Source organism: Ambystoma mexicanum, chromosome 12, assembly GCF_040938575.1.
Source record: "Ambystoma mexicanum isolate Mex_15411 chromosome 12, UKY_AmexF1_1, whole genome shotgun sequence".
In the NCBI taxonomy this organism is placed as follows: Eukaryota; Metazoa; Chordata; class Amphibia; order Caudata; family Ambystomatidae; genus Ambystoma; species Ambystoma mexicanum.
In genome coordinates this window covers 1122945393-1122972599 of record NC_090936.1, presented here as the reverse complement: position 1 = coordinate 1122972599, position 27207 = coordinate 1122945393, and positions in this window count along the sequence as shown.

Here is a 27207-nt window from a genome sequence, read left to right as displayed (position 1 = left end):
GTTACATATTTTTTACTCACGCAGTATTGTTGGTATGCAAATATCCCTGTTAGTGTTTTACAGCTACAATCCCTCAATTTTTACAGAGCCCTGTACACTACTATTGGAGGCTAGCATAGGAGCAGTGGAGGGGTATTGATGGAAGATCACAGGTGAGCAGTCTGTCAGGGTGAAGAAAAAATCAGCAACTTTTCGAAAACTAAATCAAAGGTTTGGCAGTACAGTAAAGTGAAGAAAATGCATTGATTGTCTGCTAAAGGATTGGAAACTCTAGGATACTGCACCTTCTGTTTCTTTCTATGCTCTGCTGCTGAGGACTTTTCAATATAATCATGTGTTTGCATTTAATGCCTCTAGCAACCCGAATGCATGTTGTTCAACTAATAGCAGTGAATTGCATAAGAGTGGTCCCTAGTTAAAGAGGAAGGCTCTGCATCTGTTGTACCTCTGAAAATTGCTGCTATTTACTTAAAAGGCAAATATATGTGTTTTTCATCTACGGGGCTCCCGACGAAACCTCAGAAAGGCTCTTGTTGAATTTTGTCTTGGCTGTGGTGAGGACACTTCATATGTCAGGGTTACAAGCATGGTCCTGATATGATTTTGCTCCCTACTTGGAATCAAATGATTTTTCAGGGAATATAAAAGTAATTATCTTTGCGAGTAGAGATATTTCATGCTTATTAAAATGTTATTTCCCTTAAAATTCCTCTTGAGATCGGCCAGTAATATTATTTGAATTCCTATCAATGCCACTGCACTATTCGTCACAGATTTGAAAGAATATCAGTGGAACTTTGTGTGTAGAAGCAGGGAGTAGGCTCCTATATGTTCATGGTTTCCTGTTTTTGTTGGGTACATTTTCCTATTTTTAGGAAGTACAAAATTGAACGTGTATATGCCTCTTAGCTGTAAGCCTGTTTTTGAGCAAATGTTGTGACAACTCACATGACAGCATACTGTGGATAGTAAGCAGATCCCCAGGAATTCTGTTAATCATATTCTGTGGTGCAGTTGTTCTGATGCAAATTTCAGTACACAAATTAGGAGAGGCATGTTCTCCTGGTCCTTGAACTACTTCATTAAAGTGGCACATAAACTGTTGTTTTCTGACACATTCCTTTTAGTTGCCATTATTTCACTTGCAAAAATTGCATCTTGTCTACATTTTTTGACAGCCAAATCAGTGATAAGCGATATGTGTTTTTGTACACTTTCTGCAATGTCTTTGAGCAGTTTCAACAAAAGAATAACCAGAACTAAACCTATTGTTTATCCTGAGCATAGAAAGAGTTTTGCACATACACTTTATTTCTCTGTACAGGAGTACAGGAGTACTCTTGGTAGGTATTTGGCATATCTTGAAGTCCTCGACTGGATGATGAGCGACCCTTACAGCACATATAAGATATTTTGTTATTTTAGCCTATATGTTTGGAAAAATGTTCTAAAATGCACCTTTTACCCTGATTTGTAACAGGTTGCAGTGGTTGGGAAGGGGACACTTCCTTCCAAGCTCTTTGGAGATGGTAGCTCACTAAGTATGCACCCTCACAAAGTGGCTTATCTCAGTAAGGTGCGCACATGAACAAATAATGTGTGCACGAAAGCTAACCATTTCCGCACTTAGGGAAAAATAATTAGAGTGTCTTGACTCCAAAGCATACCCATTAACTAGAGAAGAAGCCAACAATAACAAGGATTTCAGAGAATAAAGAACACTCAGTTACATTTCCTACAGATCGTGAGGGGTCAGTCTACTCTATAAAGTACATTGCTTCGTGATTATTTGCTTGTCCTTTTTGCCTAGACTTGCATAATAGCCTGGCAGTTAAGGGTTTAAGTAAAACGTGAATCTGTGTACGATGGGAAAAACAGAGAAAACACGTGTATGGGAAGTTTACTTTTTGAAGTGCAGTTATTGGGAGGTGATGCAGATTGCCTGTAGTTTTCACATGTCATAATGCACAGAAATATGTCGAATAACAATTAATCCAATCTTTATTTCAAATAAAATCAAGATAGTCTTTTGCATTAGGTACATCTGAATTCATTACACTAGCAACATACCAGTGTGCCATTTTTCAAGCTTAACATGTACGATGTAAACTATTTAAAAGAAGAGTACTGAACACAAATAATCAGATATTACAATATCCTACAGTCTTGGTGTCACTTACAAAACTTGTATGTCATAGTTCCACCTGTTGCATAGGTTCAAGCTGAGACTTTCTGAAATCGACTAACCACATTATGCAGCTGATAGCATAAGAAAGTGGAGTTTAAAAAAAAAACCTTGTTATTGATATTTATTGGTAATAATCATTCAGAAATCTGAGAAATACGTTCATATATATATGTGAAAAGCAAACGGGATTAATGGAAATGCTGGGTTTAGCACTTCACAACCAGTGAAAGTCCTCCAGGTAACATTATGTCCCGCAATTCCTATCTTAAACGTATTGGTGGCATGGTCACAATTGGCTATTGGCATGTAATTGGTTGAAGGGCAGAGAAGTAAAAGCAATGAGAAGGTACAGAATTCCAAGCATCCTGTGCTGTGGGTATACCCTACTGCATGCACAATAGTGTTTTGCAAACGGATTTACAATGCACAGAATGCTATGGCCTCCAGGTTCCTCGAGGCAGGTGCAGAGCAAGTTGTGCCCTTATCGCCTAAGGAGTTGTTGTGTTCTCAATCTTTGAAGCCACTTTTTATCTTTCCTATTCAGCTTCATAGCACTGCTAGTGTTGGGATGCAAGTGCAATGCCCCTACTGTGGAAAAATATTTAGGCAACGTAAATTGTACTAGCAAAGAGAGATTTGATTTTATTTATTTTATTTCATTGATCATTTGTAAGGTGCTTTAAACAACATAATTGTGTTTCAAAGTGCCAGGAAGCCAAATGGGAGGGGAACAGGTTAACTAGTAACAAGGGCAAGTAACAGAAGCAACAATAATGTATATACCTCAGGGTAAGTGCTAGTACAAGCAGCTCTCAAGGCTGGTTAGTGGAGCCACAGGCAGGGGCCCGTAGGGCAATGCAGTGGGGAGAGGGGTGCTGGTAATGATGGGGAGGAAGGACTTGAGAGCTTGTGAGGTTCATGAGGATCAGGCAACCAGTCACAGCGGCAGTGGGGTAATTAGCAAGGAAGGGAAAGAGGGAAAGAGGTAGAGATATTTAGAGTTTTGAGCAGTTTCTGGAACTTAACGAGGTCTGGCTCAAATCTGAGGGGCAGAGAGGCTGTACCAGAGGGAGGCACCAGCTGCGTGGAGGGATCCGCCCCCCCCCCCACTCTCTGCTTAGAGAACTGTTTGACAGTCAGACAGTTGGAATTAGATGACTGTAGTGCGCAAGTATTTAGGAGGGAAAGTTGGAGATAGCGTGGTCCCAGGCCCCAGAAGGCCTTATGGATAATGCAGACGGCCTTGAATGTGATCCTTGCAGCCAGTGGCAGCCAGTGGAGAGATTTTTGAGCTGGAGAGATATGGCACCTGGGCTTGCAGCCAAGGATAAATCTTGCAGCCTTATTCTGGATTAGCTGGAGGGGGTGAAGAGAGGTGGGAGGGAGATTGAGAAAAGGGCTGTTGCAGTAAAGCAGCCTGGAAAAGACCAGAGCTCTGGAGACATTGAGCTTCTGGGAGAGGTTGAGAAAAGAAAGAATGCCTGTGAGGAGGTGGTGCTGCAAGTGGGAAGTTTTTGGTAAGGTCCATGATGTGAGGGGGAAGGAAAGAGCAGAGTGGAAGATGACCCCAAGGGTTTTGGCCTCACAAGATGGTAGGGCAAGAGGGCACAAAGACGGTGTCCAGAGGGTAGGAGGAAAAGAGGGTATATGTTTCCTGATGAGTTGGATCCCTGTCTTACTAGCATTGAGACAAAGATCATTCACAGAACACAATGCCTGAATGGCGGACAGACAGTCGGGGATGACAGAGGAGGAAGAGAGGGAAGTAGAGGGAAGTTTGAAGGAAAGTTGTGTGTCATCAGCATTAACACAGGAAATGAGGATAGAAGGAGGAAATCAGATGAGCAAGATATAATGTGATGTGGCATTTATAACACGCCTATACACAAGTGTTTCAAGGTGTGACGCAGCAATGTGGGGAACAGAAGAAAGACAGAGACAATGATCCTGCTAGGTCAAGTATCATTCAGATCGCACAAGTGCAGGGGAAGTGGGAGAGGCAAAGTGCAGTGTGGGTGGGGGGGAGGACAGTGCAGTACATGGCATAGATAGAATAAATAAACAATAAGAGAAGTACGGCCAGCTGGTGGCAAGTGCAAGGGTAAGTGCAGACATCAGGTGTCAAGTGCTGGTGGAGGACTGTAGGGATACAGAAAATAGTCCCAAAGTGCGGGGTTGCCAGGGAGGCACTGCAGGTGTGCAACTGGGGGGGGGGACCTGGGCCCGAGATTACAGGGTGGCCAGGTAACCAGTGCAGTTTCAGCCAGGAATTCAGCAGGGGAGAGGAGGGGAGAAAGCAGAAACAAATAGGAAGGTTTTGAGGTGCTTCCAGAACCAGAGATGGTACTCCACAAGTTTCAGGGATACAGGGAGGCTGCTCCAGAGCGAGACCCCAGCCGAAGAAAGAGATCTACCACCAACTCGTTGCTTAGAGAAGCGACTGACCCTGAGGGAGTTGGAGGCAGATGAGCAAAGAGCTCAGGAAGTAAGATATTCAGGAAGAGAGAGTTGAAGGTATTGAGGCCCCATAATTCCTTGTGGATAATGCAGAGGGTTTTGAACTTAATCCTCGCAACCACTGGGAGCCAGTGTAGAGATTTCAGTCCTGGAGAGATACGATCCCTGGGCTTGAGGCCAAGGACATGTCTCACAGTCCTGTTTTGGATGAGTTGCAGAGGGGAGAGAGTAGAAGCATGCAGATTTAGAAAGAGGCTGTTGCTGTAGTCAAGCTTAGAGAGAACCAGAGCTCTGGAGACAGTGAGATGTTGGGGGAAGGAGAGGAAAGGAAGAATACCTCTGAGGAGGTGCAGCTGTTAGTGGAGAGAAGGAGAGTGTGGTGTCGAAGATGACCCGAGGTGGGCGCAGGAAGAGGGCCAAGAGAGGCTGACAGATATTGACAGGAAAGCAGGGAGCGGGTGTACCAATGAGGAGAAACTCAGTCTTACTGGCATTGAGGCAGAGACCATTGGTGGCACACCACTCCTGGATGGCAGACAGACAGTGAGACAGACAGTCAGAGATGAGAGACGGGGAAGAGGTGGTAGACGGTAGCCTGAAAATGAACTGATTGTCATCCGCATAGCACTGAAAGTTGGGGCAGAGAGGTGCAATGCGGTGGGCCAGAAGTGCCAGGTATTGGAAGAACAGCCAGGGAGAGAGTTTTGGCCCCTGGGGGACACCACAGGTCGAGATGGAGATAGAGGAGAGGAAGGACCATAGTTGGACCTGTGAGGGTCGATCAGAGAGGAAGGAAGTCAGCCACGACAGGGCCTGACCGTTGATCCCCAGGTTATCACAGATACAGTTGAGCAGGATAGCATGGTTGACCGTGTCAAAGACAGAAGAGAGATCAAGTAAGATGAGGGCAAAGGGGGTGCTGGAATCAAGGTTAGAGAGCAGGTCTTCATGGATGTTCAGGAGAGCAGTTCACATGCTTCTGGCAGCTCTGATGCCAGACTGATGGTCATGAAGACAACCAACAGATTCAGTGTGAAGATTAAGCTGGGAGATGGCCAGCTTTTCCTGGAGTTTGTCCAGGAATGGAGTTATGGAGATTGGGCGATAGTTAGCAGGGCAGGCCGGGTCAGCAGAGGGTTCCTTAAGAAGAGGATTCACAAGCGAGTGCTTCAGGGGAATGGGAAGACACATGTGGCAAAGGAGTGGTTGCAGAAGTCAGCCAGAGTAGGAGCAAGTGAGTCAATGTGGTCCTTGATGGTTTTGGAGGAGCAGGGGTGGACCTGCTTTGATGAGACTTTCATGGATCAGACTTGATTAGAAACCTTGTCTGGGGAGAACAGGGGAAAGGCAGAAAGGCAGAGAAGGAGGGAGGAGTGGTGGCCGCAGAAGGGGCAGGGGAAGAGCAGGGTGTAGAGTGGGGAGGCGGAGAGGATGAGAGAGAGGACAAGATGTCCTGAGCCTTAGAGATGAAATGAGAAGCCAGAGCTGTGCAGACAGACTGGGAAGGGACAGGAGAGGTAGAGACTGCAGCAGGTTTGCGTTTGCGTTTGAGGGTGACGAGGTCTGAGTCATACCAGGAGGGGTGAGATAGATGTTGAAGAGTCAAGCCAATAGGCTACAGCCCTGCTGGGGGACACCACAGATAGAGAGTGTGCTGGAGGAGGAGAAAGGACCCAATTGCAGCTGAGAAGGGCGGTTAGTGATGAAAGAGGTCAGCCAGTCCAGTGCCCGGTCAGTGATGCCGAGGGTATCACAAAGTCATTTTATAAGGATGGAATGGTTGACCCTGTCAAAGGCGGAGAAGAGATCAAAGAGAATGAGAACAGCAGGAAAGATGGAATCGAGATTTGCAAGCATGGTTTCATGGGTGTTTAGGAGAGCAGTTTCCATGCCTATGGATACCTGGCATCCAGATCGGTGGTCATGAAGGCAGCCAACAAGATCAGTGTGGAGAGTCAGTTGGGAAGGACAAACTTTTCCAAAGGTTTACCCAGGATATGGGTAATAGAGAAATGGCGATAGTTAGCCGGGCAGGAAGGGTCAGCAGACAGCATTTTTAATAGAGAGTGCACAAGGGCGTTACTTCAGGGATAGAGGTGAATTAGTGGTTACAGAGGTTTGCAAGGGCTTGGGTGAGAGAAAAGATGTTGTCCTTAATGGTTCTGGAGGAGGAGGGGGCACCTGTTTGGAGGAGGCCTTCATAGAGCGTTAATCTTTATAGACCTTTATAGACCTCCTTCAGTGTTATGGGCAGGAGGGAGGAGAGTGAGGTGGGTGGGATGGGATGAGGGGTCCAAGGGAATCAGGGAGTGGGAGAGGCCAAGGCATTGGAGAGGCCAAGGCAGTATAGAGGTCCTGTGAAGAAGAGAGGTTGAGACTGCAAGAGGATTCACAAGTTAATCTAAGTTAATCAGGAGTTTGGAAGAAAAGGTTGAAAGAGATGAGGTGAGGTAGATCCATTGAGAGAGGAAGAGGGAGATAGGGCCAGGAGTTCTGTAGATAGCGGCAAGGGTGAGGGAGATAGTGGAGAGACCCCCAGCCTACAGTCAAGGCATTCAAAAGAGAAGTAGAATTGAGTAGGAATGATGGAAGCAGGGATGCACTCAGGGAAGATCAGGGCCACTCCACCTCCAATCCTGGTGGGTCTGGGTTTGGAGAGGATTTTGTAGGAAGCAGAGTGTCAAGAGCAGTGACAGAGCTGGCACTGAACCGTGTCTCGGTAAGAGCGAGGGCATCCAAGTCAAGGTCTACAAGAAGGAGACAGATGTCAGAGGAGGGTTTGACAGCAGAGCGAGCATACAGAGTAGCTAAGTGTAGCTAGTTACCACCTTTGAAGGTTTTCTGAGTGGATGTACAGGGGCCTGGTACTCCCATCGGTGGTGATGGAGAAGTGAGGGGAGGGGAAGAAGGGGTGGCTGGAGAAGGGAGGATGTTTATGAGAGAAGGCAGATTCTGGTCGAGGAGGAGAAGAGCAGGTTGTGAGCCTTGGGCCTAGGCAATCAGAAGTATGCAAGGAGGACTACCCATCTAGTGCCACCATTAATGGTTGAGGAGGAGAAATGAGACGGAGTGGAGACCAGGTGTGGGGTCCATAGATCAGGAGAGGGGAGAGTAAAGAGGATGTCCATGAAAGTCTGTCTGGATGTGGTGTTTACGAGAAGGCCTGGGTTGGAGTCCAGGAGAACTTTGTTCAGCTTTTTCCTCCAGACTTTGTGAGAGATGAAGGACACGTGATAGAATAGCAGTTGGAATAGATTGGAGAGATGGAGAGTGTCATGGGAAGAGTGGGGGATAGAACGATAGAGATGGGAGCTGCAGAGTGCATGTAACCTCACCATGTGGCCTAGCAGCCAGGCAGGCACAGTGGAGGAGGTGTGCAAGGGAATACAGACCCTCTTAGATTCAAATTTCCCCAAAGGCACTAAAACAGCACAACATGGAGGATGCAACAATTTAAAAAGCACACCTAGATTTGATTTAGCCCAAGAGCACTAATACAGCACAACATGGAAGATACAACAATTTAAAAAGCGCACCTAGATTTGATTCTGACAAAGAGCACTAATACAGCACAAAATAGAGGATAAATATGGGTAGGCACTCTTAAGGAGGAAATTAGGGTTTGGCACTAGTAGGCAGTAGAAAATAGGATACAAGTGATATGTACAGTAAATAAACATGTCAAGTGGGAGGAGGAACAGTTTGCAGTCAGATTGTGAGACAGAGGATGCAGGCATCAGCAGACAACCAGATGTTGAGGATCAGGGGCAGGTGATTCGGTCTGCTTACCGGTGACGAGTAGTGGCACATTTTCATCAACCGGAGATGCAGGGGTACAGTGAGTCTGATCTGTATGCAGAGTGGGTTGGGGGAAGGTTGCAGGGCCAGATATGGGCATTAGTTCTGGGCCTTTGTGATGGGGGCCAGCTAACGTCTGCCAGTCCACTAGATGTGTGAGGCCATTCAGCTGTGTTGTTCTGCGGTCTCCACAGGAACGCTCCAAAGATGGTGGCAGCCATTTGCCGGCAAGCTGAGCACGATAAGCACTGATGTATCCCTACTCGGTCAGTGCGTGGTCTAACAGATGTTGAAGCTCAAACAGCACTGAATCAACATGCCCATGTGCGGTCAGCAGCGTGTAATAAGCGCCTGCTCTGGATATTACCAATAGCATTGCTGAGGCAGAGGCTGATGGTTGGAGAGATCGGGAGTCCAGCAGGATAATTGGAAGGAAGATTGCTATTTAGTGTCAGTATTTTGCTGTTTGGTTTGGCAATTCTGCACAAATTTTATTTGTATTTAGCATTGACAAACTTTAAGAGAACATCACAGAGCCTTGTACAATGAAAGAAGTAACAACAAAGGTGATAATGTTGCTTATATGCAGAGGTTAGAGCTAAAGCATGTTTAATGGTTCATAGCTAGTAGAAGTGATAATTGGAGTAGTGTTTTGGTTGTAGTGAGGAGAATTTAGAATATGTTGATTATTAAAAGTAAGGTAGGGTAGGGCTGTCTTGTAGAAACATGAGGGCTGCAAGCCATGTAGCAGAGTTTCACCATTTTGGATTAGGCCTGACTAGAAATTGCAGCTTTTTTAGTAGTTAGAGAATTAGATCAGCCGTTGGAACTTTGCTCTCTATATTTAGAGTTTATGCATCATTCCCACTGGGGCACGATCAGACTGCAAAGGTCGAGGAAAAAAGGGAGGGCACAGCGCAGATATTAAGTTAATTCTGTCATGTTGAGCAGCTGTAAGGCAAATGATAGGCCAAATAATCAATGCACCTTTTGCAAGGGAAAACATGTTTTATTACATGCAAAAGTATCAGAGGGTCCTGCAGAGCCAAACTAACACAGAGCTTGTCCTACCCAAAGGAGTTTCATTGTTTATAGCGAAAAACTGCAAATTAACAAAGCTATGCACAACACTCCCCACTGGCTAATACGTATATACAGTTCTAATTATCTCCTAACGTCCATTACCCTATCGGTCGCACATTATCTAAAACATATTCCCACAAACACTTCACCTGCTACATTGTCATTGTGAAACTTAGGAGCTGATTATCCACCAGATACTTTGTTACCAAAATACATTTCTTTAACAAGTGAATATTCTGTAGGGGGATGTGACCCACACTCATACGATAAAAAGATTACAAAGGCCAAATAACCACTGTACCGCTTTGGAAGGGAAAACAAGTTTTATTATATGCAAAGGTCTTCAATGGTCCCGTAGAACCGAACTGACATGGAGCTGCCCATGCCCCAAGAAGTTACAGGTTATGTAGCGGAAAAACCACACATTTACATACATAATTTATAAAGACATCCCACCACCCTCATTGACTAGCACCTATAGAACATGCTAATACCACACTTTATCTAAGCCCAGTACCCTATACACGTGGTCCACTAAATCGGCACTATTGAATCCTAATACATGATTGGTATGCAGGTACACGGTTACACTAATAAGTCTTGACCATCATGTGATGTGCACCCCTCCAACCCAGACGCATCCTAAGTAAGGTTGGAGAGGCCATCTTGATAAGACAATGGACCTTCTCATTATATCCCACGCCACAGCAGACACAAGCTACAGCACCCTCAGCCTTGTACAAAATGTACTAGTATCACCTCTGCTCCTCCTATCCCAAATCACTGTACGTTCCAAACACAACTTCACCCCTTAAACCTCCGATGTGCTCAGTAATAACGTGACCAGGGCAACACTCCTGAGTCTGAATTTCAGGGATTTATCTGATTTGGTTATGTGTCTACTTGTAATTTATATGGGATGACCACTCATTGGGTGAGGGCATTATTTCTCTAACTCTTCGCCTGGTCTGTTGCCATCAAAAAACCTCATGCCTTGTTCTCATGGCTTTGTCCTTCATCCCTACCTTCCCTCCCTCCATCTAACATTTCATTCCCAGCGGTTTCAAACTCTGCATCTGGATACAATTAGTGATTTATCTGTGCGGTGCATATGCCTCTGACCTTGCCTTCTCTCTCCTGGGGATGTAAAGGGAATGTGTCTTGGTACTGATGTAAACAGAGCTGGAGCTCCACATTAGGGCCTTCATTCTGCTCATTGTGTGCTAGGACTTGACATCCAATATGGTGAAACTCTTGCCATGTTGGCTCACTGACCTTGCGTTTATCGCATCACCATTCTGACTGCATCTTCTCTCTTCACTTTCTTCAACTCCTTCCTCGTACCTTACTCAAAACATGGATACATAGGAATGAATAATCTGTTAAAGTACATGCACTTAAACGTTTCTCCTTATGTTTCAGAGACAATGGCAGCATGCCTGTCAGCAACACTGAGCGCTGCAACAGGACATTGGGCCTCATTACAATGAGCGAGGACCTGTAATGAACGGTGCCTGTAAGGGACCGGCACTGTTCATTACGGGCCGCCTCATTACAAGGTATGCAGCGGGTCCCACTCAGGACGCCTGGCCAGACCAGGCGTCCTGAGTGGGACACGCTAGCAGACCAGGATGCTAGCAGACCAGGATGCTAACAACGGGCCCGTCATTAACGGGCCCATTGTTAGCATCCTCCCCGTTCCCATTCAGCTCTATGGCGGCTCAATGGGAATGGGGATGTAACGGGTCCGGGTCCCGAGAATGGTAATTACCGGGCCCGCCAAAGTCTGCATGGCCTGGTAATTCCCTATTCATGGAACCCAGACCCTGCACCGGTATGGGGGTAGCCATGCCGCTAAAAGCGGCATGGCTTCCTCCATACTCGTAATGAGGCCAATTGTATATACCAGAATTACTGGAGGAACTGCACCGCTGATGGATGTGTTTTGGATTTATGTAAACTTTGCCTATCTCCACCTTCTGCCAGCATGGAAGGGTGTGTGCTCCCTGACGACATTACACTCTGCTGTCCTTATCGTGCCCCATTCTCAGCTCACTATCATAAATGTGCCACAGCCGCCCCCAGAACTGTGCACCATCCCCACTAGCAAGCCCATCGATCAATGAACCCCCTGACTATAAATGCTCAAATTAACTATCTCAAGAATTTGCTGACAAGCTTTAGACAACACTGGATCAATTTCACGTATTCCCCAGGATTGAGAGATTGTTTACATCCTTGCTTGTTCCAGGTGTCCAAGCTGCAGCAACCTCCAAATGGTTACAAATAAACCAATGGGAGATGCTGCAGTTAGTGGATGAGACAGAGCATGGTCTCAGTTTGATCCAAGAGGAGTTGTGCGCAATTCGGTTGATGACACTACAGAATTGGCACATTTTAGACCTCCTCACTGCCAGTGAGTTCATGTTGTATGTGCACGCCCCCAGTGACTCAGACAATGGGTCCATTACCCACACTATTGGGGCCCTGCACAAAAGGAAGCAGGATTCGGAGAAAACAACTGGCTAGATGTGTGGTTTTCATAAGCTCGTCTTGGTCAGGTCTAGCTATAAAAGTGCTAGTTCCCATTGTTGTCCTTTTATTTGTTGTGTTCTGTTCCTTTCAGCTTGTCCTTTGATGCTGTCCCAAGACATTATCCACAGATAATAATGTTGTTTATATATTTAGAGCTTAGTTCTAGGATACATTTAATAGTTTGTTGCCAGTAGTAGTGATACTTGAAGTGGTATTTTGTTTGTAGTTTGGAGAGTTTAGAATGTGTTGATCTTTAGTAGTAAGATAAAGTACGGGTTGTCTAGTAGAAACATGAGGGCTGTGTGCCATGTGAGCAATAGTTTTGCCATTTTGATTTATGTCTGGCTGGGAATAGCAACATTTTGGCAGTTAGGTGATTAGATCAGCCATTGGAGATTTTTCTCTGTTTGTTCACAGTATATACATTCCCCGGTGAACGGTCAAACAGAAAATAAGGGAGACAAGCGGTGCAAATAGCAGGTTAATTTTGTTAGGTTCACCAGCGCACATGAGCTGGGAAAAGAATGTTGTTTTCAGTCTATTAGATTAGTGCTGCAGCTGTGAAGGATGCTAGCAGCATTCACTATGCTGTTTTGACCTGCTTTGCCTTGCAGGTGCAGGTTGGCAGAATTGTCATCTAAATGGACCATCCTGGTGAGCCAGCAGGCAAAAACGGACCCCCACTAAGACCCAAACCATGACCTCATGCCTGTCTGGCTTGTCCGGGCATGGCCGGCGTTGCGCCTGCACCCTTCCTCCTTCCATCTCCATCTACCCTCTGACTGCCACTCCATTTTGAATCTAGACCTTCATCACTTCACGGATCGCAGCATTTCGGATTGTCTCTGACCAGGTAGGTGTTGCTGCCAAGCCCTGTGATCTGGCCGTGTGCACAGCATCCTGTCTCCATCTACCTGCATAGCAGCTCCTACGAGTTCTCAAGGCAGGCTCCCCTATCGTATTGTTTTCTTTCCTGCTATTCCCATACGCTCCACACTCTGGCTCTCTGCCCTTCTTGGGGCTCTTTCCTGCTCATCTTCCTCACTGTCCTGAGCCTTGTAGCCATTTTAGTATTGTTCTCCTTGAATGTCTCCCATATCCCGGATCCCTGTTCATGGCTCTTGACTGATGTTTTGCACACCTGTTGGCATCTGCCTAACGCGCTTCTGTTCGCCTTAGCTCCACCCGTCTGTAATTCTACCAACCATGCCACTACTGTTTTTAATCTGCCCCTCACTATACATTACTCTGACTGTGTCTGCCTATGCTACCACAGACTACCTAACTGATTAATATCTTTCACTTCTACTGCCATGGCCTGGTTCTGCAACTCTGACACTACCAATGTTTATGTGGATACTGTCCACCTCCATACCCACGCACTTTAACCCTGTGATTCTGACCTACCCTGGTTATGAGGTTTGCTGTATTATCTTTACAATGCATGGTGTGTCTTTCATACTTACTCAGCCATTTCATTGTTTTTATTTGCCGCCAGCTGCTGCGTTTTGCATGTCATGCCCCCGTGATCCATGAGGTTGGCTTCTCAACTGTTCCCCCTTGTTGTTGTCACCTTGCCTACCTATTAATGCATACCTTTGTCGCCCCCACCACAAGAGATGTTGCCCTCCCCACTGTCACCTCACCTTAACCTTTTCTTTTTTCACCTGTTCACTTGCATAAATGTTCCTTCCTCCTCACTCCTTGTGCTGCTTCCCTGCACCTCCCCTCCTCCCGCCTCCCCTCTTTGTTCATGTTACAGCACTTGCACGTTCTGAATTGTTGCACGGCTTAGTAGGATTGTTTATTGCCTTGTCTGTCTATTTACCTCTCTTCTCCCCCTTCCTGCACTCTCGTCCCCACCCCTCTTTTTTCATGTTAAGGCACTTGCACGTTCTGAATTGTCGCACGGCTTGGTAGGGTTGTTTATTGCCTTGTCTGTCTCTTTGCTCCTCTTCCTCCCTGTCTTGCACTCCCCTTCTCCCTCATTCTCCCTTCCCTGTTTTGCATTAATGTTATCGCACTTGCACATTTCAAATGTTTCAAGACCTAATAGTTTTTGTCTGTTCTCCCATGTTCCATCAGCCCCCTGTCTTGAAGCGCTTTGAAACACCATGTGGCTCAAAAGGCACATTACAAATAACCAATTAATCAAATGTAAAAAAAAAATCAGGGCCTGGTGTTGAGCACTGCCAGGACATAGAGCTAGGTTTTGAAATACTGCTGCCCCAATTAAGAGGTGGGTGGTCCATTTGAACTTCAGATGTTTGAGCAAACAGAGTGAATACATATGAGAGAGTAATTCCTAAGAATGGTGCCTTGACAGTGTTTTTTATAAGCACCCAGTTCCCAAGAGAGATAAAGTAGGAGGCATTCTACGGGCGCAACGTGTTCTCGGTTGGGAGCAGCAAGAGGTAATGCCAAAAGAGTATTGCTGCAAGGTTGAAGAAACCATTTGCGAGTGCCAAATTGTCTGGTTTTATGAGGAAGCCATGGTGTCACTAGGCAGGATTTACTCATTAGTCACACTAGCTCCCTGATTGGGTCGTCTCGGAGTATGCGCCTCACGAGTTGGCCAAAGTTACCTTCACCAATAAGGAGAGTCCATTGTTGCAACTTTATACCTGAATGCAGTAGACCAATTACTTCACAGTGTTTTCTTGTGACTGCACTATTTTGGCCATTTTGCAAGGGCCTGCGTTTAGATATGCTTGACCAATGGGGTGATGAACTATATGGGATGTTTAGATTTTTGTATAGGTTTTAGCCAATGGGGAACGTGGAATTATGTTGTATCTGATATGTTTTGCTCATGCTAAAGTGAGGTTCTGTCATTTGAAATGGGCCTATTGCTCATGGTTTCAGTTTTCAGTTCTATGGGACTCACGGACACTCCCGGCCGTATTTGCATATATAGTAAAACTTTGTTTTTCCTTTCTAGCAATGCACTTATTTTTTGACACCTTGTGGAGTGATTTTTGAACCTAACAGGTTTTGGGTATACCCGACACTTGACATATACTGATGTATTGTGTTCTTGGGATGGAAAATAATAAAATATGATATTTTGTGGAGAGGTTTTAAGCCCCAGTGCCTTCGGCTGCTCATTTCCTGTTTAGGCATTTAACCTCAAGGAAAAGCGTAAGTCTAAGCACTCATAATTGGCTTCTCACTGATCCTTGTCACTGCCTTGTGCTCTGTCCCTGCCCAATATTCCATATTGCTTCAGTCAGGCAGTAGTGTTTTCTTAATACCGACTGGTGGAATTGCATGATAGAATGAATTCTAATTTAGCCGGAGTGCTTGTAAAGTTTCATGACAATGCATGTTTTTAATGGAGGGAATTGTAGGAGTTGATGTCACTGGACCAGGTTCTCAGAAGTTAACAGGAATGAAAGAGTGCTAAGGATGTGCTCAGTTCATTTGTGTTCACTTTAAAAAAGTGCAGTTCACTTTTTTCTGAAAGGTGACCAGCGTATTCTTTGTGGGATGTGTGGCAGGGCAACATATGTACTGGCCAGCCCCCTTGCATAAATTAGTGAACGGAGCTTGCTCCTGACTCCACTGTATGTGCTAAAGAAGGGTGTGGTAGCACATCTACTGAGAATAAATGCGGGTGAAATACCCTGTTCTATGGAGTTTCTCCCACTCAGAAGCGGCTACAACCATGTTTTAGCTCACTGCCACTTCATGGAGGAGAAATATACATTTGCATATCAGTCTGGTTCCACCCATCTGGCCAGTCCAGCACCGAAAGGCTAGACCATTCTCCTCTGTACAAAGTAACATCAGCAAGGCCAGACATGTGCTTTCGGTCTTGTTGGGGATCCTCAGAGCGGCGAAGCTACGCCTTTCAAAGGCACAGTGAGCAAGGGGTCCACATCTGGATTAACCTATGTTACTTATGGGCAAATCCCAAGTTTTGCAAATTAAAAAGGGGGATTGAAGCCCCCCTACTCAGAACAAACATGGGCCAAATACCCTGTTCTGTTGAAATGATCCCACTCAGGAGGGTCTACAGCCACGTTTTTGCTCACTGCACCCCTCACAGAGCAGAAATATCCATTGGCATGTAAGTCTGGTCCCACCCACAAGGGCAGTCCAGCACCAAAATGCCATGCAGTTCTTCTCTGAACAACAGTCCCATCAGCAATCCCAGAAACATGTATCAACCTTTTTGGCCCTCCTCAGTGAGATGAAGTTTTGTCTCTGCAAGGCACCGTGAGCAAGGGGTTCATGTTTGGATTACCCAGGGATACGTAGGTGAAAACGCAAGTTTTACCATTAAACAAGGGTGAGGGAGCCCCTCTTCTGAGAATGAGCAGGGGTAAAATCCCCCTTTCTATGGAATTTCTCAAACTCAGCAGGGTCTAGAACCACGTTTTAGCTAACCGAACCCATCACAGAAGAGAAAATAGCCATTTGCATATCAGTCTAGTCCCACCCACAAGGGTAGTCCCGCACCAAAATGCTATGTGTCTGAGGTTGTTATTGGTACTCTTTTTTAGAGGACCCTGCCAAGCATTTCGGTGCTAGACTGCACCGGTGTGTGGAAACAGACTGATAATTAAATGGATGTTTCTTCTCTGTGAAAGGCGGAGTCAGCTGAGTCTTGAGAGTCTTCCCTGAACTCCCTGCTGCTTTGCTGACTGAGGAACTCTTCCATTGCTATTGCCCGGAGGCGGAGCCTTTTGCTACCTGCACCATAAGACCCAAGACTCTCCGCAGAGCGAACGCAGAGTCAGTTGAGTCTTGAGAGTCTTTGGAGGTGTGGTGATGTGGCCATCAAAAAAATGGGTGAGCCTGAGCCCTTGTCGGGTTCAAAAGGAAGAGGACGAGGAACTCAACATCCCTTGACTCGACTGCAACTGCGCTGGGGGAATGAAGCTGTGCTTAGATTGGAAGCAGTCACGGACAATCAAGTAAGAATAATTAATGACAATAATTACCTGCCTAACAGCTGCAAGGGGCGAAGTACGCCCAAAAATCGGATGCTACTTGATACAGCTTTTTAACTTGCATAGCTCTCCAAATAGTGGATCTAAAACAATGATAGCAGCAGTAATGGCTGAGCAGTTGGTGCTTCCTGCTGTGACTTCACCATCCCAAAAGATTTCTTACCCTGAAAATACGCAGTTGCCACATTGCACATCACCCAATGGCCCCGCTGTTCCTGTACATGCTAATATGCCCGTTACGGCGCTTAACGCTGTGTTAATATTCCCACAGAATTCCATGAGCTCTACAACTACCGAACTATTCAGTCCCTGCCGAGTTCCTCACCTGCCAGGGCTGTTGTGGCAGGCGGCGCCGTGTTTTCGCTGTCTCGGAGCTCCGTGTGCATTGGAGCTCTGCTGTCCTGTCCCAACGGGACGTTGGTTGGCGCTGCAGTGGTGGCGTCCTTCGGGGCAGCTCATGGAGCCCCGGTGGAGCCGCACGCTGTTGTGCCTTTGGGGCTCACCCAGGGGGAGGTTCCGAGAGCGGGCGCTGCGGAGTACCCCCTTGGAGGGGCTCCGAGGGCTGGGCTCCATGTAGTGGATTGTGAGCAGGCTGTTCCTGCTCTGGCCGTCATAGCCGAGCATGCGTGGTCTGCATGCCAACGACGGCTGCCTAATTTTAAACGAATGATAACGGGCAGAAAAGTGGAGTTTAATATACACGCGACTGCATATTTCAGTGCCTCAGAAATTCCACCTGTCAGTCTAGAAGAGCGAACAGCTTCTAATTCAAAAGAAACTTGTGACAGCATAAAAAGCAGGGCGGGTTTTACTTGAACACATTTTAAATTTCCTGAAGCTGCACTCCTAACCCCTGTTTTTCACTAGAACATTGGAATATACCTACATCCACTGCACACTGATGTACAAAATGAATATGAACCTATGGGACACAATAACAGTGTATTAAATGTGAGCCCCTTATAAGGAGAGCAATTGGAGTCCAAATTGGGGGAAACTGTACAAGACTCTCCACCTAACAACAGCGTGCAAGACGTTTTCAACTGCAAGACTCATGAGGAACGTGATAAAAGCGGACCAATTTTGGGTTTGGGACAAGCGCCCGTCCAGATAGGTGTTGTGCAGTCAATGCATGAAGAGAGGCAATCCCTTGCCACAATTTTAGCTTTAGATCCTAATGAACTGACACAAACTGTTGATAATGCAACAACAAGTGCAAATTCTCTTGAGGTAGTAAACAAACTGCTACAGGATCTAACGAAAATAAATTTGGTGCGTATTGCCCCAAAATCAGATGGGTCTATAATTGAAGGCAGTAACAAGGCACTATTAGAATTCAGCCTGGATCAATTCAAAAACAAAGGTGCAAAAGACATTGTTGTATGTTCTGTTCCGTCAAAGCGTAGAAGGATTGAAGACAGCGATTCCACAGGCATTATTTGTTCACAAATAAGAGTACAGAAGACACAAAATACAATATTGCCTACACAAAATTGTGAAGAATTGGTTCAGAAACCTACAAATTTATCGACTAACAAGACTGGTTCAATTGGTGAAAAAGAGTCCAGTTGAGAAGATTCCTCCACAGACTCATTGTTCATAGAATGAGAGTATCCTAAAATGTGCAGATTACAGCATCGATACAGGATAAACAAACCAGATGGACCGGTAATTCAGGATCAACTGCTCACAAAGCTCATGCGAGACTTGCAACCAATATTAACATCCACAGTGACAGTGTCTTTGAGCCTGTTCATTAAGTTGTATGAGCAAGTGAAGGACAGCTTGAATGATCTAACTACTTTAGTCACCCTGATGAATTCCAAAGTGGTCAATTTGGAATACGATAATAACCTATTTAAGCAAATGTTCTACAAATCAACAAACAACATTGACAGTTCTCTGGCGACCCTAGTAGATCAAAAACAAATGAACAGTGACGACAAGAAGCATCTGGCTGGTGTGGCTAAAGAAGCCCTCAGTCTATCAAGGCACCAAAAACATCATGCTTACGAGGGACCTAGCGTGCAATCTAGACCGGACCTTGCTGTACATGTTAGTGATCCTGTTATTATACGATCTGCAGGCACTGAATCAAACAAAGATGTTAACAAAGAAGCTCTATCTGATACGCGTGTAGAGGTTCTTACTGTAATCAAACAAGCAGGCCAGAACTTGAGTGCAGAGCAACTAACAATGGATAAAGCAAGTGTAATAAAAACACAGATAACAAACAACATAGAGAATGGAGAACATGCCAGTGAGGCCAAGAGGCTTACAGCCATTCCTCTGATTGGTGATAAAGAACACACCGGGGAAAATTCATCCGAAAGAGCAGTAGACCCGAGTGCTGAAATTACATCCTTTGCCATAGCAGTGGAAAGTGCTCAAAGCATAGGAAACAGCGCAAATGGCGATGCACAGACACCTTCGACATCTGCAGATCCCAGAGGGCGAACCATAGACCTAGTCAGTCTTGTGTTGCCTGTAGATACAGACACAAACTCTGTTGAAGATGTGTTCCCGATCTTCAAAGTGTCTCAAAAAGAAGTTTGTAAATCAGTACAACCAAAACCGCCTCTAATTAAAAAATCTAAAAATCAAAAAGGAAACAGAGCTCGGATAGTTAACAATTTGAGAAAATTCCTCAGAAACATAAAAGCGGTAAGTGTTACTATAGCATTATTTTGGTTCTCACCAAAAATAAATGGAGTGCCCATGAGTCATCTCCAAAATGCAGATGACTTGATATTACTAGACTTAACACCTATTGGCCTCCAAAGAAAACTGAACGCACTGGGACATTATGTAAACGCGTCAAAATCAGAAATACTCGTCCTTGAAAATCTAAGTGGCAAAAAGCAAAAAATTGCATCCTAATTTCCGCTGGCATATGGATAATACTGTGTTGAAGATTACAATGAATGCACGCTATTTGGGCATGCAAATTAATTTGAACATCAATGACTCCCTGTGGGTCGAAACGATGAAAAGGAAATGCCGTATTCTAGCAGTTCAAGCTACTGTTCTAAATCGAAAATATGGTTTGTAGAAGGCCTCTGCTTTCAGTGTTGGCCTTCCACAAACAAAAAGTGGTTCCTGCATTAATTTTTGGAGCAGAATGTGCATTTGGCTACCCAGAAGAGCTATAGAGCACGATGGAGAAAACTTTTTGGTCCAGAGTTTTGAGCCTGCCCAAGGGAATTCTTACTGCCTGTATTTGTCATGAACTCGGCCTAATATCCATAAAAGCTAGAGTGTGCTGGAACATGCTCTCCCTATACGGGAAAATCACGTTGTCAGATTCACAATACAGTTTAAGATCTTGCAAGCAACTATTTATTGTAATGAGAACGCAATATTTGCCCTGTGGATGAAACGTTGTAGCGATATAATGCTAGATCACGACATCAAGCTCGAGATCTTACAAACAAATCCAGAACATGCAAAAAAAATGTTATGGCGACTTGATGGGTGCTCTACCTGTGATCAAAAAAGAAAACATCGAATAATGAAACATGTTCCACATGAGAAAAGAGCATTTAATGAAATTCAAAATTTCTGGAAATGATTTCCTGACACACAGCGAAGAAAACTGTAAATGCAATTTCGTTTAAATTTGCTCAAAACAAGAGAAAAAACAAATATATGGGCAGGACTAAACAATGAGAGTAACCAATGCAGGCTTTGCAAAGCTTCGGAGGAGACCTTAAAACACTTAACGTTGTTCTGCCCTTTACTCAGGCGAGAAAGAACAAAACATCTGGGAAGCTTCATTGAAAAACGTTCAACATTAACCGCACTGGACTGGTGGCAATGAATGTTCGACGAGACCGACAGGCATTAACTTTTTTTCTTGAAGATATAGTGCAACGATTTCGTGCTGTAAATGAGGAATTGTAAAAAGTTTTTTTTTTTCTTTTCTGTTTTTATTTTTCTGTTTTTTTAACACATATGTACCAAAATGATGAGAATTGTTCAAAGATGATCCAGTACATGTTCTCGAACCATTATTAATGGCTATGTTTAGTTTTCTTTGTGGGTATTTCCTCTGCATTCACAGGTTGCCAGTTCGGTCTTTTTAGAAGAGTGCGATTAATGGAAGTGTTCGTTTTTTCTGTGTGTCTTTTTAACTTGAATTACTGATGAATCATTTTGTATAGATGAACTGTTTACTTTTTAAAAGTTTGTAATAAACCATATAAAAAGAAACAAAAACAAAAAGAAAGGTAGAGTGAGCTAAAACGTGGTTGTATACCCTCGCACATGGTCATCTTCCTATAGAGCAGGTTATTTGGCTGTGCAGACCTTTGTTGAAATATTCAGGTACTTTGGTCTTCACCCTAAATTAGCCAGGGGACTACAGACGTGGACCCCTTGCTCACTGCTCTTAGAGAGACAGCTTCACCTCACTGATGATGCACGATTAAGCTGAAACACGTGTATGGGGTTGCTGATGGTACTCTTGTTCAGAGGAGAATTGCTGAGCATTTTCGCACTGACCTGCCCAGGTGATGAGACCAGTCTGACGTGCAAAAGGATACTTGATCCCTGTTGAAGGCACAGTGAACTTAAACATCTTTGTAGACCCTCCCGAATGGCAACCTACTCATAGACCAGGTTATTTGCCCTTGTTCGTTCTTGGTAGAGGGGTTCCTATTCTTTGTTAGACTTCTGCATGAGTGGCTCTCTTCTCCCACATGAATGTTTATTTATTTATTTATTTATTAAATTTATATAGCGCGCAGGCAGCCCAGGGGCATTGTGGCACTGTCACTTGCAAGGAAGACTTAGTTACAATGTGTGTTGTTAGCACATTTCGCTGTCTGTCCGTCACTGTCGAATTTCAATCAAAAAAAGCCTTTCTGTCCCTGTTTGGGCGATAGAAATGCAAGTGAGACAGGCATGTTTTAAACCACAGCTGTCACAATTAAAGAAAAACGCATGATAGGTTCAGAAATGACCCGTCATGATGTGTGCTTCCCCTTGGACCTGTTCCCAACAAGTGCAGGGGAAGGTGCCTCATTTCAGTGCATTTCAAAGCGCATTCATTTTGTGAATTTGGGACCTGCACGTAAATGTGAATAAACACCTCTTATTTTGACAAAACAAAGGGATTGGTTAAGGGCATATGAATATGTGTATCTGTGTTGAACACATCCAGTTGTTCTTTGAGATTAGGGCGCACATTTCTTTGGCGCAAATGGTGAGATGCTCTTGCGCTTCTCGTCACTTGACAAAAAAGGTTTGAAGAATATGGCCCAATATTTGCTGAAGATGTGTGAAAGAAAAATAAGCATTTCTGTATACAGTGTCAGCTGACGAGGATATACTATTTCGTGCTGATTTTGTTCACCAATATACATGTTAGATAGAAGAGGCCCGTTTTAACAAACTGGATCAAACTCAGGAAAATCTAATGTATGAATTTCATCTGAATTTTACCCTTTTGGGGTAAGAGTCCCATGCCAGTATTGATCATCTGGGAGAGTTCAAACTAGGAATCAACTTGACTAATAATGATAATGATCTGTTATTCATATAACACCTTAAGCCAAAGCACTTTACAGAGAACCTATTTACAGACATTTATCATCCCAACCGAAGATGGTACTCGACCTCGGAAGGATAAAAGGCTGAGTGGGTCTTGGCGGGATTCGAACCTGTGACCTGCAGATCACACATGCTCAACACACTAAAAATGATTATGATCTGTTATTTATATAACACCTTAAGCCAAAGCACTTTACAGAGAACCTATTTACAGACATTTATCATCCCAACCGAAGATGGTACTCGACCTCGGAAGGATAAAAGGCTGAGTGGGTCTTGGCGGGATTTGAACCTGTGACCTGCAGATCACACATAGATGGGAGCAGCTAGCGCTCAACCCACTGAGCTATTTTACCGGCTGCTAAACTAATGATGGCATTCTCGGGAGCCACCAGTGTGTCTTGACCAACCTCGCCCTGTCTGAATATGTCCACTAGGTATAAAGTAGCTCCTTTATTACACTTGCAAATGCATTTATTTATTGATTGTATTTCTTGTATGGCGCTGCATGCCCATGGGCCTGATGATTCATTTATGTAGCCTGAGCCAGTTATTTCGCCAGACTAATAACATGATTACAGGTGTGACTCAATGATGTAAAGATATTCTTTTGGGGGGAATCATTTAAATTAGATTAAGTGAAGCGTGATAAGAGTACACAGTATGCCTTTGTTAAACAGCTAAAATAAAATAAATATAAAACTAGTTGATCAGCGTTGAGGCACAAACCCAGCCATTTTGTCTCATAACCTCTCAGCGGCAGAATGGTCTAATCTGCAGGCCACACGTGATAGGGCTGAGAACACATCTAGTGGTTTGCGTGCCTGCGAATATGGCACTGGCGTGCGTTTTTGATAAGGCATGCTCGCAGCTGTGTCAGATTGTATCGCAGCTATTTTGGGCCACAGCAGTGGTGATGTGTTTTGATGAACTGGCCATTTGGAGTGATAATAAAGAGCAATATTAGCCCTGTAAAGTTCAGTGCACTGGTGCTTTGTTGAAAACGGATGGGTGTATCTGTATTGTGTTTGCCATGGATTTCTATTGTGACATTATGAGTTCATGGGGACGTGTGTGGAAGGGTCATGGAGAATCTGGAGTATTTACTGTATATTATTTTCCTGCCTACATTTCTGGAGTGCACCTTGACTCATACATTATTATACAGCTCACCTTGCAAATTAGGACAGAAGCGGATATGCATGTAATGGTTATACGAATAAGCAGGACGAGTGGCAGTGCACTGTGTGACAGAATACTCAGGGAACAATACGATGAAATTAATATGGCGCTTTATCCTAAATTGCCCAGCATTTGTCTTGCCATAAAGCACATTATTCTACCGCTGCCAATTACACCAGGCAACCGGGCGCGTGCCTTGCTGACAAGGCGAGTTACAGGAGAGCAAATGTAATACTTCAATGTAAATATGGCTTTTAACATTTCAAAAACATGGATTTGTCACTTTCAATGCCAACATCAAATGTCCCGAATCCATTTTAATCCTGGTTGCCGGGAACTGAGGTTGTTGCAAGCATTCACATGGGAGTCTTAACAAGGAGAAAGTGTCCCGGTTTACATGTAGAATTACAGCAATTTTTCATGCACTTAATGAGTCTAAATCTATTTAATGGAACTATTCCCAGGGAAGCACTTACGTGTATGTATGTGTTTGTTGTTTTTGTGTGCCTGATATTATAATTTTGTACAAACAACATAGTATATTACGTTACTTCTCTCAACAACATTGCATTGCTTGTTTTGCCTTTTTTTCCCCTAAATGCCATCTTGAGCAAATCATTTTTTTTTCTCATACTTATTTTTTAGAGATTTTTGTTAAGACAATCTTTATGATCCCTCGTGCAGGGGGAGAGTGTGTGAGTAGTATCTCCTCGCCCAACTGTAGGCGATCTGTTTTATTAGTGTGTTTAAACATGTTACCACTAAAAGCCTGAACCAATCGGGGACTGGGAGACCCATTGCAAAATGGTACATGTGGGCTAAAAGTAAGGGAGGATCTTAAGTATTTTTTGCTAATATGTAGGTGGTACTTAGATCTGCCAATAGACTGGTGACGGTCCTTCTTCTGGAAAATCAGATAAGGGAATGTGTTTTTTTACGGCACTGTATTTTATTTGGAACTGGCCAGACCTTGATATTATTTTTAACTTGGGTACCTACGTGAGCACGGCCCTGATAAGACGTTGGAAGAAAATTTTACATTTAAACTGAAGTGGGGAGAATTCCCTTTTTAACATTGTGTTTTAACTGATTCTCATTTTTTTAATATTTTTTTGTTTTACAATGATGTGTTTAATGATGTATGCCTCCTGGAGAAACCCGATCAATAAAAGTGTACCTACTACAACTTCCCTTCCATAGACGGATCCACTGCTGACATGTATGGGAAACCCTTCACTCAAACCGTGGTGAAGAAGACAGCTGGAGTTGTTTACCCATCACCTCCAAAGTACTGCAGACTGGGCAGAATTTGCCTGGTGGCATACCTCGTGGAATTTTCATCCAGCTGTTAGTTTCTCACCATCATTAATACCAAATCAGAAGCCTAAGAAGAAAGTACAAAAACAGTACAGATTTATACCAATTGTGTCCCAGTCATAATTGTGGTGCTATTTGCATGCACCACCTTTGGGCCCTAAGACATTGGGATTTGTGTTGCAGGATCCTAGGAAAACAGCATGATCTCAGTTTAGGGTTCCACAGTGCCCTCCTCCTGGATTCACACGTGGCCTGCTTCACCATTTCATCCAGTGATCCCTGAGCTATGCTCCCATTTCTGGAGGATAGCTCTGGGGAAGCATGCTCGCCTTGGGAGCAAGACGATAACAGAGCAACACAGGTTCCATCCGCGGGTCCCTGCTTAGAAACCTCTGGGTATTAAAGGCGTTATAATTAACCCGAAGAGAGAGGGTGGGTTGACAAAACCTAGTTGGTTGGTGGCGCTGGCAAGGTGGTTGGTGCCCCGTAGTTAGTACACAAATCAGTTCAAAACCACCCAGACGCTGACGGACCACCGGCCCAGAAATCTGCTATCCAGCATCTACTCAACGCCCTACTTAGGGTTCTTCTACATATATTCCAATGGGAGCCCCCACCCCAACTTCAATGCCTTGAGAAAGACTTTGGTTGAAACGCGCGTCGGCTGTTTTTTCTATTGTCACAGTTCACCAACCTGGTACACTGTACCCCAGGTGTTATGCTGCACTTGAAATAATAAATATGCCTGCACACACAAAAACATTTTCCAACTGATTTGTGTAGTAACTAAGGGGTACCAACCCCCTTGCCAGCGCCACCAACCAACTAGGTTTTGTCAACCCACCCTCTCTCTTCAAACTTCCTGGGAACCATGGAGCCTGGTTCCCTGACAAAACCATGTGGCCTAACCTTGAATAAAGACGGCAAGATGCGCAGGGGACCTGGCTGTCCCGAAACCAACCTCCTCACCCCTTGCAAACGTTATAATTAACCCATCATATCATACCAGTGGTCTAAAGGATCCAGTGGTCTGAAAAATCCTACCACTCCACCTTTTTTGACCATGCATTATAGTGCAGTGGGATCACCGTCTGCACTCCCAACACCAAATTGACGTTCTCACCCATGTATTGAGTAAATACAATAAAGTATGGTCGTAAATCAATTACTTTACCATTTGTTTACAATTATTATAACATACCTTTAACTTTCATTCACAGTGTCTTCTCTGTATTGGCAGTGGGCAATATAGGATGTATCATTCCATATCATATTCTTCTTCTTCTTATTATTATTATTGTATTTATTGAGTGCAGACCTCGCTTCGAGTAACAATGGAGCGCTGTTCAGAGGCGTACAACAAACATTATGAACCACAGTATATTTTCTAAGTCAACTTCTTAGATGAAGGGAGTCAGACTGCACCTTCCACCAATTTGTTTGTTACATGGTGGTTGAAGAAGTGGGCTGCTAGTCTGTCTAGGAAAAGGAGCCTGGGTGCCATAAATGTCCATGTCACCCTAGATCAGCTATATATCATTGTGTGACAGCCACAAGGAGCATCACCAGCACAACATATAAGCTAGCACTACAATAATTGAAATTCATCTTTTGACTGCATCCAAATTTGTTTTGTGAAGTACCAATTTGTGGTTGTGCAGCACATCTATGGATCTGTGAATCACTGCAGTATTCAAAGTCAATGATGTTATATGGAATCAATAGCCAAGGGGCGGTGGGTCTCTATTCACGATGATGCACATGTCAAGTTGCAAGCTGCGTGCCATCCACAGCCCAGAGGCGCGCCTTCCCTGCTTAGAGGCTTCCATGTGCCGGAAGCTTAATCCAATAAAATAAGAATTCATGAGCTAACATCAGGGAATTGTCAACAGATATTCAGGACATTGTTGAAACCCTCACCCCTTGAATATTTCTCATAATCTTTCACTTGACTATGTGCAAGCAATGTAAGAGCCAATTTCTTCTTTTTTCAGGCCTTTTCTGAAATTGTACATCACTCGCAGGGTTGCTTGCATGTCTAAATTTATCACATTTATGTTGAATTTAGCTGCATTCTGTGTACACAGTTATTTTGTTGATTGTAGCTGCATTTTCAGTATAGCCACGGGGCTGAAT